Genomic DNA, 15,501 nt, shown 5'->3' on the forward strand with positions numbered 1-15,501 from the left:
CTATCACTCCTCCTCCTCCTTTGATACATACTTAGTCCCCCTTCGTATAACTTAAATCAAAGTGTCTGCATTGTGATGGTATCCATGCCCAAAGTCCAGTTCCTCGTTTCCAGACTTTTTAGCAATTATAATAGAACCCAGCGGTTCTCACTCTTACACTGCAACCCTGAAGAGGACTTTGGGCAGATGAAACAAAGTTACTCTCCAGGCAGAGATACACCACCTGTAGAAACTCTGAAAAACAAGTACTTTTGTTGTAGTACAAAATCAAGTATTACAAAATCCATTTCCTCACAAAGACCAATCAGCCTAACATCAATTCCAGGGAAAATTCTTGAGCACATTATAAAGCGGATCCAATGGTGCCTTGACTTATGAATGTCCTGACTTGTGACCAATTCAAGTTATGACCAGCTCTGGTCGCAAAAAATTTTCTTTGACGTGCGACGGCGCTTTGAGTTATGAACGGGGCAAAAAAGGTGGGAAGGCGGGGAATTTGAACTGCTTTCAGTTAACCACGGGTCAGGGAAGAGGTTGCTTCTCTGTAGCTCCTTCACCCCAGTGGTTAGAGAGTGTGGGTTCGGAGAGAGACTTTGGACTGCCTGGTCCAGTACTGCATGGTCCTGTACTGAAGTGTTTGTTTTTTCTTTTGTATTTTTGTTTTTTAAAATTTTTTGCTTTTTGGATTTTTGTTTTTTGACTTCCTTTTTAAAAACAGAGACACTGCCTGTTCTGGGTCAGTACTGTGCAGGGTTTTATAACGTGGGTTTGTTCTGGTTGGGTGGGTGGGGGATATGTTTCTGTGCTCTGATGGGTCTTGCAGTGTGTAATTTTAGCATTTTTTAGTCCCTGCTGGAATTGATTTTTTTTAATTCTGTGGCTCCTCGGGTTTGTGTACTGTGATCTCTCTTTTGTTTTAAAATGTGTTTTGTTTGAAAGGTGTTTTAGACTCCAAACCCTCCCCCATTGTCTTCTCTCTCTCTCTCTCCTTTCTTTTTGTGCCTAAAAGCACAAACCGTTGTCTGAGGGGTCTGTGTACCCCAGTGATGACCTTCTTTCTTTTCTCTTTCCCCCATGGTTCCCTCCCTCCCTCCCTCCTTTCCAGCCCTTTTTTAAACCTAAGTAATCTTAGGTTCTAAAAAAAAAAGTCTCCCCCAGTGGATGGATTAACCGCTTTTGCATTAGTTCCTATGGGAACTAATGCTTTGAGATACAACCAGCACCCTGAGATACAACCAAAAAAGGGCTGGAACAGATTAATCTTTTTTTAATTTTAATTTTTTTATTTTCACAGAAGAAGAGAAAAAAGAGGGAAAAAGCAAAGGAAAAGAAAAAAAAACAAACTAACTAATCCCTCAAATTAAACTAAACCCTCCCCCCTTTGGAGTCAGAGACTCCAGCCTCATTAACCCCTCTGCTCTCCCCAATTTGATTTCCAGTATATACTAAGTAAATATACATGTATCATAAACTCTGCCCCACACTCCTGTCTTCTTCTGGGCCCAAGAATATATTAGTTTCCAGCTTTGTTTTACATAGTCTCTTGGTTGTTCCCGTAGTGCTTCTGATAAGAGTGTCCAGTTCTGCTGTATCCCATAGCTTCTTTAACAACTCTTCTATCGTTGGAACCTCTTCGGTTTTCCATTTTTGGGCCCAGAGTAATCTGGCTGCTGTGAGTATATACATAAGACAATGCTTCAATTTATTATCATTAATTCCTGGTATGACATTCCATAATGCCATTTCAGGTTTTATATCTAATTTCTGCTGGGTAATTTCTTTTGCTAAAACCCATACCTGTGTCCAATAATTTTTGACCTTTTCGCATGTCCACCACATATGATGATAAGTTCCTGCATTTTTTTACACCTCCAACATATATTGCTGTTACCCTGACATTTTTGCTAGTCTTACAGGTGTGTAATGCTATTACTCAAGCCCCTTCATGGATTACTGCCTTGTTGTGGCAAAGGGCTTGAGTAATTCAGAGAAGCTATGGGCTATGCTGTGCAGGGACACCCATAACGGACAGGTCATAGTGGAGAATTCTTCCTGGAGAAGGAACTGGCAAGCCACTCCAGTATCTTTGCCAAGAATGCCCCATGATCAGAAACAAAAGGCTAAAATATATGACGCTAGAAGATGGAACCCTCAGGTCGGAAGGAGTCCAACATGCTACTGAGGAAGAGCAGAGAACAGGTAGCTCCAGACTTAATGAAGTGGTAGGGCCGAAAGGACGCTCAGCTGTGGACGTGCCTGGAAGTGAAAGGAAAGTCCGATGCTGTAAAGAAAAATACTGCATGGGAACCTGGAATGTAAGATCTATGAACCTTGGGAAGCTGGATATGGTCAAACAGGAGAAGGCAAGAATAAACATTGACATCCTGGGCAACAGTGAACTAAAATGGACAGGAATGGGCGAATTCAATTCAGATGATTATCATATATCACTCACTAATTAAAGGTAACAAGCTGAATGAAAGTGAGGAGGAGGTAGACACAGCTGCGAACATTCATCCTGGGAAGCGTTGTTTTTCCTGTGGCTCGAGACAACATCTAATAAAAAGTTGTAAATTTAAGAAAGGAAAAAGAAAACAACCAAGACACGAGAGAGATGCATTAAACCTGACTGAGGCTATTTATAACTCTGACCACCAAGAAGAATGGATTGTTGATTCAGGAGCAACTGCCAACATGAGTAAGGACAAAAAGCTAATATTTAATTTTCAGCCAGTATTTAATCAGCAAGTATGTTTAGCTGATGGTATAAATGCTAAAATTTTGGGAAGAGGTAAAGTTAAATTGCCGTGTTTAACTCAACCAATAGATGTTATATACGTGCCAAAACTCAAACATAATTTACTGTCTGTTAGCTCTTTAGCTAAGAATGGCTTCATCTGCACTTTCTATGAAAAACAAATGTATAATAACTGGTAAAAACAATGAAAAATTGAATTGCTATGTTAGAAATAACCTATATAGACTGAACTGTACAAAAGCTAACAATGTATATGAGAATATATGTCCACATAGGGATTGCATTCATTTGTGGCATCTGAGATTAGGGCATGCAAATTATAAAACTCTGCGCAAAACAATAGAAAACTCAGTGGGAGTAAATTTAAAGCAGTGTGATAAATATGTGAACTGCCAAGCATGTCAGTTAGCTAAGAGTAACAGTGCTCCTATAAGGAAATATAGTAATATACAAGTTAAAAATATTTTGGATATCACAAAACTGGGTGGACTAGACAATAAAGTGGAAGACAGAAAATATTCAAAATGATCTCAATAGGCTGGAGCCCTGGACTGAAAACAACAGAATGGAATTTAACAAGGAGAAGAACAAAGTATGCACCTTGAAAAAAGAAACCAAACACACAATTACAAGATGGGGTATCCCTGGCTCAGCAATGCTATAAGCAAAAAAAGATTTTGGAATCGTCATAGTTCACAAACTTAATATGAGCTAGCAGTGTGATGTGGCCACAAAAAAGGCAAACACTATTTTAGGCGGGATTAACAGGAAGAGTCTCCAAATCCTGCAAGGTCCTGGTTCCCCCCTATTCAGCACTGGTTAGGTCTCATCTAGAGTACTGTGTCCTGTTCTGGACACCGCACTTCAAGAAGGATACTAACAAACTGGAAAGAGTTCAGAGGAGGCCAAGAGTGTTCCACCAATGGAGGCATTCAAGAGAACATAAGAACATAAGAGCCCTACTGGGTCAGGCCAAGGGCCCCTCTAGTACAGCTTCCTGTGTCTCCTAGGGGCCCCTCCAGATGCCTCTGGGAACACTCGAGACAACAAGATCCCTGCCTCCTGATACCATTCCCCTGCACCTGGGATTTTGAAGTACGTTTGTTTTAAACTTTGAGATGGTACATCTCCATCATGGATTGTCACCTGCGATGGACTTTTCCTCCAGGAATTGGTCCAATCCCCTTTTCAAGGCATCTAGGCCAGATGCCATCACATCTGGTGGCAAGGAGTTCCACGGACTAACAACATGCTAAGAAATATTTTCTTTTCTCTGTTCTTACTCTAGCAACACTCCATTGGAGTGGATGTCCCCTGGTTCTGGTATTGTGTGAGAGGGAAAAGAGCTACCCCCTATCCACTTTATCCCTCCCCTGCATAATTTTATATGTCCTAATCATGTCCCCCACTCAGGCGCCTTTTTTCTGCACTAAAGAGCCCCAAAACCTGTTGCCTTTCCTTATCAAGGAGGTGACCCAGCCCAGCCATCATTTGAGATGCTCTTTTCTGCACCTTTTCTACTTCCACTCTGTCTTTTTTGAAGTGCGACAACCAGAACTGTACGCAATACTCCAGGTGAGGGCTTGACATTTTTTTGGTACAATGGCATTATAATGTTGGTTGTTTTATTTTTAATCCTCTTTTTAGTGATCCCTAGCATGGAATTAGCCTTCTTCACAGCCGCCACACACTGGGTTGACCCTTTCATTGATCTGTCCACCAGCACACCAAGCTCTCTTTCCTGATCCATCACAGACAGCTCAGAACCCATGGGTTGATCACTAAAGTTTTGAATTTTTGCCCCAACGTGTATTACTTTACATTTTCTTAGACTGAAACACATTTACCATTTTTCCATCCATTCTCCCAGTTTGGAGAGATCCTTCTGGAGCTCTTCACAATCCCTTCTGGTCTTCACCACCCACAAAAGTTGTGTATCATCTGCAAACTTGGGCACTTTGTTGCTTATCCCTGCCTCCAGGTCATTGATGAACAGGTTGAAAAGCACCGGTCTCAGGACAGATCCCTGGGGCACACCGCTCTTCACCTTCCTCCATGGTGAAAATTTGCCCATTCCTCTCTGTTTCTTGGTTCTCCACCAATTCTCCATCCATAAGAGGACCTGCCCTTTTATCCCGTGACTGTGGAGTTTTGTCAGCAGCCTTTGGTGAGGGACCATGTCAAAAGCCTTCTGAAAATCTAGAGACCATATCCACTGGTTCTCCCACATCCACATGCCTGTTGACCTTTCCAAAGAACACTTAAATGCTTGTGAGGCAAGACTTGCCCTTACAGAAGCCATGATTTCCCCTCAGCAAGGCTTGTTTTGTCAGGATTTGTTCCTAACCTATGAACAAAGGGTTAAATTTAATATTATAGAGGAAATGTAAAATAGATGACATATGCAAAGTCATCCCTGTAAAAGTCAAAGTGAAATGGTTGACTGATCACATGCAGCCGAAACAAGCTTAGGCAGTGCTTGTTAACCACATTCAGCTGCATGGTCTACAATGGTAGGCTGCTCTCACTATATAAGCAGAGGAGTGAGAACGGCATATTGCCACTCAGTTGTGAGTCTGGTGGTCTTTACTTCACTTCTTTGAATGTCTGTGTTGCTCTAAGTGATTTATGCACAAGCTATATTGTGACGGACAGCTCACACGTCACTCCTGTCTGTCAGGTTAGAGCTCTTGTGTGGAAGCCTATGACAGGACAGGAGAGGTGGAACCAACGGAACTAGAGGAGAAAAAAGACAGTTTGGGACAGTTAGAGCAGTTAGGGCAGTTAGAGAGTTAGAGAGAAGAAGAGACAGAGATATAGAGAGAGATTGAAAGAGTTAAAAGGGTTAGTTAAGGAACGATTGAAAACAAGAACTAGGAAACTTAGTGTGGTCAAGAATGGAAAGAGTTAAAAGTGCTAAGAAATAAATAGTTGAAAATAGTAATACCATGATTAAAGTGAATCTACATAAGCCAACATAAATGTAATTAAAGCAACGTTTATTGAATGAATAATAAAAGACCATCCATGATTTTCTTTATGTGATTTACCTACAAACCCATAAATAAACATTGTTATGGTTGTTGTGGGTTTTTCAGGCTCTTTGGCCATGTTCTGAAGGTTGTTCTTCCTGACGTTTCACCAGTCTCTGTGGCCGGCATCTTCAGAGGACTGGAGTAGAAACTCTGTCCATGCTCTGTTGCTCTTTGTTGGATAGTGGAGTATTTTTAGCTGTGGGAACAGTTTTTGTCCTTTTCAGGAGATAGGGTGATCAGCGTGTTTTTGTTGTGGATCGAAGAAAAGTGGAGGAATTTGCCCAAGCGCTTGAGGAAACCCTTCCGGGCCCAGCTGATAAAAATGCACCTGAACAATGGGACCATTGCAAGAATGCTGTTTATGACACCACCTTATCCAAATTTGGCAAGAAGACCAAAAAGATGGCAGGCTGGTTTGAAGCCCCTTCGGAGGAATTGATGCCAGCCATCGAGGAAAAGAGGAGAGCTCTAGCTGCTCGTAGCCAAGTCCAACAGGCTGCCAGGAGATGTTCCAACGATTATTGGCTTCAGCTCTGCTCTTAGCAACAGAACAGGTAACATCAAGGGAATGTATGATGGGATCAAGCAGGCTTTAGGTCCAATACAGAAGAAATCTGCTTCCTTGAAGGCTGCTACAGGTGTGATCATCCAGGACCAAGCACAGCAGATGGAATGCTGGGTGCAGCACTATTCTGAGCTATATGCCAGAGAGAATGTAGTAACTGAAGAAGCATTGAATAACATTGAGTGCCCACCTGTCTTGGAAGAGTTGGACAGTGAACCAACTTTAGCAGAAATAAAAGCAGCCTTGGATTCCCTCGCCTCTGGCAAAGCACCTGGGAAGGACAGCATCCCTGTTGAAGTGCTGAAGTGTTCTAAAGAGATCATCACCACTGAGCTGTATGAAGTCTTTTGTCTTTCCCGGAGGGAAGGTGGAGTACCACAGGACATGAAAGATGCAAACATGGTCACACTGTATAAGAACAAAACAGACAGGGGCAACTACAATAACTACCATGGCATCTCTCTTCTCAGCATTGTAGGGAAGCTGCTTGACCGTGTTGTGCTGAAGAGGATCCAGGTGCTTGCAGACAGAGTCTATCCAGAATCACAGTGGGGATTTTGAGCTAATAGATCCACCACTGACATGGTATTCTCCCTCAGACAGTTGCAGGAGAAATGTAGGGAACAAAAACAGCCACTCTTTGTTGCCTTCATAGATCTCACAAAGACCTTTCATTTGATTAGCAGGGATGGCCTTTTAAAAATACTTCCCAAGACGGGATGTCCATCTCGACTTCTTAACATCATCAGCCGCCTAGAGTGGTCATCTGACCAGATATGCGGGGTAAAAATACAACAAACAAACAAACAAATAAATCAGGTGATTTCATGAGGGAATGAAGGCCACTGTCATTTTTGATGGCTCAACATCAGATCCCTTTGACATCCGAAGCGGAGTGAAACAGGGCTGTGTCCTTGCACCGACCCTGTTTGGGATCTTTTTTTGCTGCAATAAAGGACATCTGCAAGCGGGATCTGAAGGCCTTAGGAATGGACCTCAAAATGGGAAACCCTGACATCTGAGCGTTCAGCCTGCAGGCAGGTGGTGCATCATGGCCTCTCCCTTGTCCAGAAGGCTGAAGCAAAGAGACAGTCCCGAAAGCAGCACAACCAGGGAGCTGGACAGGGGATAGAATGTATTTGTCTTCAGTGTGGAAGGGATTGTCACTCTTGAATTGGCCTTATCAGCCACACTAGACGCTGTTCCAAGACTTCCATACAGAGCATGTTACCATAGTCTCTCGAGACTGAAGGATGCCTACTACTACTACTATACGTATGATCTGAAGTCTGAATGTATCTTGCCGTAAGTTTCTTATCAAACTCTCTCTGTGTTTTTCCTAAACTTTCCATGTCTTTATTCTGCTTATTAAAGGGGAGGATTTGAAGCTGCCTGATAAGAGCCTCTGTTTAATTTGTTATCTTGGGCTCCAAGGTTTCTTTTCACTAACAGAGTGCTCTTGTAGCTTCAATATCCAAACGCTGACTCCAAGCTTCTGGAGAGGCAAATGCCACATCTGTGTTTGGAGTTGGCGCCCCGACAACATGTTCTTCTCGGTGTTTTAAGATTTTCTCTTGGACGAGGCTTTCCATCACCTTCCCTGGAACAGACATTAGGGTAACTGGCCTGTGGCTTCCCAGGTCCCTGCTCCTTCAACTTTTTAATAAATTAGACAACCACACTGTGTTGGGTGTTGGGGCAGGAGGGGGGCAAAAAATGACAAAGTTCAGGAAAATGCTAAAAAATTGTATGATGCCAGTCACTTTGGGTTCGCTGGTTCAGAATCAACCCAAACCAATGAACCAGCAATTTCCCACATATTTCCTGGTTATTGTGTTTCATTCATGCCCATATTTAACTAGTTCTGCTCTATTTGTCACTGGACAGGCCTCACCTTGAGTCTGGAAGATGAGGCTGGAAACCCCATCAGAGGCCAGTCTGTGTGGGCGGGTTTTGATCATGCAATTTTTTTCCTTAAGTGTCATGGTCATATGCAAACCTGACCTCCTACTGGGACACAAGGTCTACAGAAAATCCACCCACACAGACCAGTACTTACATGAAAACTCCAATCACCACCCATGATAAAAAAGAGGCATAATCAAAACACTGGTACACCATGGAAATCAGAACTGTGAAGCTCAATTTTTCAGCAATGAACTCAATCATGTGAATTGGGCCCTACAGGCAAATGGCTGTTCCAAGAATGAAATCACAACAGCCACCAAACTGAGAAAACAACACTGAAATGAAGAAAAATAACAGCCACCCACAAATAAAGTATTTCTGCCGTACATCAATGGAGTCATGGACCGTGTGTGGAAACTTTTGAAAAAACACAACCTACAAACAGTATTCACGACCACCACAAAAATACAACAAATGTTACGGTCAGCAAAGGACAAAAGGAACCCCCTCACCACTGCAGGAGCATACCGGATACCTTGCAATTGTGGCCAGGTATATATTTGGACCACAAAATTCAGCATCCACACCACAATCAAAGAACATGAAAGATACTGCAAACTGAAACAACCAGAAAAATCAGCAGGAGCTGAACATGTCCTGAAACAAGCTGAACATGAAATCCTATTTCAAAACACGGCAGAACTGGACACCACCACTAATCCTTATGTTAGACTATACAGGGAAGCCACTGCAATCCACAAAAAGCAGCAGTTTCAACAAAAAAGAAGAAAGTCTAAAACTCAACAAAGCTTGCCTCCCAGCACTGAAAAATACAGCCTGCAAAAAGGTCAATGAACTCTACCCAGCCACAAGGACTGGTTAAACGTTTTAAAAGAAAAACCTCCAGAACACGGCCAAAGAGCCCGGAAAACCTGCAACAATGGATGATACTGTAATAACAATTGAAACGATTAAGAGGCAAGGAAAGGCTGTGAAAAACTGGAGTGCACCTGGTTGAGAGGAGCTACACGGAGTTTTGTTAAAGCATCAAACACGTCTCCATCAACATACAGCAGTGCCGTTTAACCATTTCAAAATTCGACATCTGAAGACTAGATGACAACATGCCACACATTTCTGGTAATAAAAAGGGCAACGAACCCAGTAATTATTAACCAGTTACATGCCTTCCAACAATGTTCAAGCTCCTCACAGGAGTGCTAGCAAGATCAATATCTAAACACTTACCTGAAAACTCCTTGTACCCAACTGAAAAGAAAGGGAACTTTAAAAAAGTCAAGAGGCACAAAAGATCAGCTGCTTATTGATAAGCAGCTGTCTAAGTGACTCAGTACAGTATGGAGTACCATGGACATAATCAGTAGATCTATTTCTCCTGTATGCAAATTGCCATGGATCCAAAGAAGATGGAAGACTAGCCTTAATGTAATCCAGCACCAATCTCTCAAAACATTTCATAATAACAGATGTTAAAGCTACTGATCTATAATCATTGAGAGATACCACAGTTGACTGCTTGGGGACTGGCACTATGATAGATGTCTTCAGACAACTGGGGACAGAACACTGCAACAAGGATAGATTGAAAATATCCATAAAAACTCCAGCTAATTCTGCAGCGCAGCCCCTAACAACCCCTCCCATGATTCCATCTGGTCCAGCTGCTTTTCTAATGTTAATATTCTGGAAAGCGCGTCTCACATCTGAAATCTGCGGTAGTAGTGGTTGTCTGTTGATGGTAGATTATAATGATATACTATAGATAGTAGGTGCTGGAATAATGGTTGTTCCCGTTTCCACCTCAAAACGGCTGAATAATTGATTTAACTGCTCAGCCAAAAATTCACTGCTGCTACACAGACTGTTTTTGTTACTCTGCCCCATGATTTGTCGCAGGCCGTGCCATACCCGGCGAGTGTCAGAGTTCTCAAGATGTGGCTCAGTCCTCCGGCTGTACATAGCTTTGGCATCCCTAATACCCTTTTTCAATTTAGCTCTGGCCTCTCTACAGTGGTGCCTTGCTTAGCGAGCGCTCTGTTTAGCGATGAAACCGCATAGCGACAAATTTTTTGCAATTGCTTTTGCAATTGCTTTGCGATGTTCCCTATGGGGGAATTTCGCTTTGCAATGATCGGTTCCCCTGATCATCGCAAAGCAATGATTTTTAAACAGCTGATTGGTGGTTTCAAAATGTCCACCAGGTAAACAAAATGGCCCTTTTTCAATTTAGCTCTGGCCTCTCTATACTGTAGCACATTAACAGAATGAAAAGCAGCATTTCTGGCTTTTAGTAAAAAGCACACTTCTCTATTTAGCCAAGGCTTGTTGTTAGAAAACTGGTGGTAGCAACAACATTGATGCAGCTTTTGATATAAAACAGTACTGTCGGGGTATTTGTATCAGCATTGTCCTCCTCAAACAGTGCCCATTCAGTGCTCCTAAAGCAATCTTCAAGTTGCTCAGATGCACCCACTGACCACACTTGTATTTCTCTAGTTGGTCTGATTCTGTTAACAAGAGGTCTGTTTGATGGAATCAAAAAGAGAGAGATATGATCTGACTGTCCCAAACTAGGCAAAGGCTTTGTCTTATATCCATGCATGATATTACTATATACCTGATCCAAGGTATTTTTCCCTGTAGTGGGACAATCCACATACTGATGAATCTTAGGGAGGACAATCTTTAAATTGGCTTGATTGAAATCACCTGCTACCACCAGCACTCCATCTGGGTAGGCCTGCTGCTGCTTGCTGATAGCAGTTAACAAAAAACTCATAGCTGTGATTATGCTAGCATCAGGAGATATATATATTGCAGTTATTATAACAACATTAAACTCACGAGGCAGGTAAAAGGGGCGGCATTTCACTGCTAAATACTCCAAATCAGGAGAACAGTGAATGTCCATTATTTTAACATCTGTGCTCCAGTTATTGTTTGTGTAAACACAAACCCTCCACCTCTGCTCTTTCCTGTCTGCTCGATGTACTCTGTGTAAAGATCATAATGCCACAGTCCCGAATATTTTTCTGCAGGGAGATAGTGTGATAAATGAGATGAGAGCATAGAGGCTCTCGTCGGAATGCTGTCCTCCATTAGAACCTCCAGAGAGGTACAGACTACTCCGCCGCCAACGCCCCCCAAAAGAATACACCAGGGGACTGACACAAGCCTGCGGGGTCTAATTGTAGTTACCCAGATCAAAGGAGAATTGGTGGGAAGAGGAGAAAGGGGGAGGTCCATGGCGGAGGCGGGAATGGGGATTATAAATAGGGAGGACGAGAACATCCCAGGTGGCTGGGAACTTATTTGGATAGAAGACCCGTGGACTGGGAAATGGGAGCGGGTAAAGGTATCCAGAGAGGAGGCAGACTATCGCCGAAGAGAGGACTTCCCCAGTGCCCATCTTACTGGGGAGAGTCTGAGGCAAAGGAGTGGAGGAGACATCTGAGAGAAGAAAGGGAAGCGGTGGCGAGAGAAGCAGAGGAACGCAGAGCATGGCGAGCTGAGGAGGCGAGGAGAATGATGAGCCTCCGGGACCGTGGGGAGAGAGACCCAGTATGGCGAGGGGACGAAGACGATGAGACCTCCCCATTACTGAGAGACAAAGGGGTCGAGAATGAAGGGGCGGATGAGGATCCCTTTCTAGCAGGACCTTGGGACTTTAAATCTTTGAATCCGTTTGAGTCAGAGTTATGGTTACCCCGGCACGCCCCACTGGCGCCACAGAAGTTAAGACCAGCATCGTTTAAAGAAGTTCTTCCTTTACAAAAAGAAATGAACACCAATCTGGGTTTTGAATTAAAATAGTCTTCTGGTTTATTTGAGCAAACGGGAGGGAGGAATACCGAACCTTCACAGATAGTACGTTCCGACTCCTCAGTCTTGTTGGGTAGAGATCTAACATTTGAAACAAAGACTTGGCAATGCAGGCTTGTGAGAATTTCTGCCTAGCCCCACTCATATTCTGGCCCAGCAACCTCTTTTCTGCTTGCGTTTTCTCCGTGTTCTTTTCTTCCTGACAGGGAGAGCAGGGGGAGTAAGCCATCTAAAGAGCTCAGCTGGAATGTTGTACGTTGAGAGCCTCAGTCCAAAGTTGCAGCCTTCTCTGCCCATAGCTAATCATTCTTGTCGTCAGTAAATTACTTGTGCCTGAGCATGCAGAGTCCCTAATAACAAGTACACAATTAAAATATTAATTAAACGATACCGATCTCTGGAGTGCCTAGCCATTGCAAATGCTTGTGTCGCCATCTTCCAAAAATTACTAAAAGGAGTGGAAATGAAAATATTTTGAAAACAACAGAATCCAAGGCTCAATATAAGAAGCAAGAATTTGAAAAGAAATTAAGCAGCTGAAAAAATAAACCACTACATGGACAACACCTGAGAAATAGCGATGGAAAGCATGATGCTTATTCAACATGGGCATGGCTAAAACTGGGGACCCTTAGGAAAGAAACCGAAGGCTTGATTTTTGCTGCACAAGAACAAGCACTCCAAAGCAACGTGATGAAAGCTAAGATCCAAGGGGTTAGTGCTAACAGCACATGTCGACTCTGCCAAGAAAAAGATGAAACTTTATCACACCGCATCGGTGAATGTCCAAAGATTGCACAAACAGATTACAGTACAAAGTTAGACATGAGAGAGTGGCAAAGTTAGTGGACTGGTCACTATGCAAAAAATATAACTTGCCATCGTCTAAAAACCCGTGGGAACATAAGGTAGAGAAGGTGTCAGAAAAAAGGAAATCAAGATCTTGTGGGATTTCTGTATCCAAACAGACAGACACCTTGAACATAACACACCAGACATGGTAGTAATAGAATGAAGAAATGTCCCGATCATTGAAATTGCCATTCCAGGTGAGGCCAGAGTTCAAAATAAAGTATTGGAAAAACTAACAAAGTACAGAGACCTGGCCATCGAAACATCTTTCCTCTGGGTGCCACCAGTTCAGCCATATTAAAAATTATCAGGGACAAGAGAAAGACTTGGAGAACAGGGTAGTCCCAGGATTAGAAGGAGAATTGTTCTTGGGAGAGACTGGCTGGGAAGAGAAGACGTGGCTAAAACTGCAGCAGAAGGACGAACTGGGGAGGTGGAGGAAATGAAACCAGAAGAAGAGGTGTTGCACATTTCATGAGAACAATTACGAAACTGGCAGCGAGAGGATTCAGAACTGGAGGATATCAGAGGCAAAGTGGGACCCAAAGGGACTACGTAAACAGAGCAAAATATTGAGGGATTGGCTCCTATACAGGGTAGTAAAGTCAGAATGTGTGTGCAGAAGAAGGACAAATGGTTTTACCCCATAGGTTACAGAGGGTGGTGCTTCAATTGGCTCATCATCTACCCCGAGCAGGACCCACCTGTACAGAAAACCCTGGCCAGAGGAAAACGGCGGTTCTTTTGGCCAAACAAGGAGGAAGGAGGTGGAGGAAGGCTGCCAATCACGTCCCCAAGGCCGGTTCGCTCCAGTGAAGGCCACCCCCAGCAGGGCCATGAACACCGAGGCCCCTCCTGGACAGGCTTTTCTACAGAATAGGGAGATTTTTGAGAACAGGTTTCCCTCAAGAGGTCTTCCCTGACCAAGGATCTCACTTTATGCATCTTTGAACCGATGTGGAAATTGTAAGGGGTGAAGCAACCAAAGGATTCCATTTATCATCCCCAAGCAAATGGGCAAGTGGAATGGTTTAATCGGATACTGAAGGGAACATTGAAAAAGTTAACTCAGGACAAACCCAGATATTTGCATACACTGAGAGTCCCCCCGCCCCCCGAGCCTTCCACCAAACTAGCAAATTGGAGGAAAGGTTTTGATTGTGGGGTATTTCTTCAAAGTCGCAACTTGGTGGGAGGCCCTTTTCCAGACCGGGGATGGGGCACCAGAGGCCCTCCCAGTAAACTCCACCTCTGGAACCTGGGATTTGTAGGGTCTGGGGAACTAAAAGATGGCCAGAACGCAGGACTCAGGAAAACCCCTTGGATGCTCCATTTCCTCTTGAATGCCTGGAGACAACCCCACCTGGGGTCGCCTCCAGGCTGGTTGGGAAAAAGGATCTCTCCCACCTTTCGCTCTCCAGAAGAACCCTGCATGCAGGAATGGTTTCTTCAGTTCACCCTCCTGGATCCCAAAAGAAGGAAGGAAACATTCGGGAGAGGCCCCATGCCAAGCAGCGTCTAACACACAGCAGTTAACGCAGGGTGGAGCCCAGCAGGATTGGGCTAAAACAATAAGAACACTCTGCACATGTTCAGAGAGGCAGTGTTAGATAACTGTGACGTTTACTCACGTGGCCCCTGCTTGTTTCACCCAACACAGAGCTCACACGTCCTTTATCTCGCTGCCACCCGCTGACCTCTGTCAACGCCCTTTAATTAGAAAGATTGAGGTCCAAGCTGAGTATAAAGTTGAACAACAGAGGTTTATGGATTACAGTTGGCTTAAACGGGTTCTTCACAGACTTTAATGTATTCATTAGATTATTAATAACTTGTTTCACTCTTAACTCTTTTAGCTCTCTATAAGTTCCACACTCTTAACCCCTAACTTTGCCACACTCTCTGAGGACCACAGACTGACCTCCCCTTTTGACTCACTCACTCTGCTCCCGATCTGACTCCTCCTCCTCCCGCCAATCCTCAGGTAGCTGCAGATGCCACCTCTCCAGCCCTCTCATAAAGGTAAAGGTTCCCCTTGACATTTTTAGTCCAGTCGTGTCCAACTCCAGGGGGTGGTGCTCATCCCATTTTTCAAGCCATAGAGCCAGCTTGTCCGAAGACAGTTTCCATTGTCACGTGGCCAGGTTTACCTTCCTACCAAGGTGGTACAGTGGGAACGTTTCAACTTACGAACCGCTCTCATAGGAATATATGGACTCGACTTGCGAACTTAGATTCAAGTTACGAACTCTTTTTTTCCCTTTTTTTAAAGCTAAGTCATCTTAGGTTAAAAGGAAAAAAAGAAAAAAAATATCCCCTTCTAGTGGCAGAAGGCGGAATAGCAGCTTCCCATTAGTTTCTATGGATGAAAAAAGCAGATACAGATTAAATGGTTTTCAATGCATTCCTATGGGAAATGAAGATTCGATTTACGAACTTTTCAACCTGAGAACTGCCTTCCAATACGGATTAAGTACGTAAGTCAAGCCCCCACTGTACCTATTTATCTACTTGCATTTACATGCTTTCGAACTGCTAGG

At 43.5% G+C, this 15,501-nt stretch overlaps 1 protein-coding gene across 1 annotated transcript in view; it reads right to left on the reverse strand.

The window, feature by feature from the left end:
- LOC144584981 (uncharacterized) overlaps positions 1–15,501 on the reverse strand; it is a 464,602-nt gene that overhangs the window by 5,400 nt on the left and 443,701 nt on the right.

Source organism: Pogona vitticeps, chromosome W (assembly GCF_051106095.1).
Source record: "Pogona vitticeps strain Pit_001003342236 chromosome W, PviZW2.1, whole genome shotgun sequence".
In the NCBI taxonomy this organism is placed as follows: domain Eukaryota; kingdom Metazoa; phylum Chordata; class Lepidosauria; order Squamata; family Agamidae; genus Pogona; species Pogona vitticeps.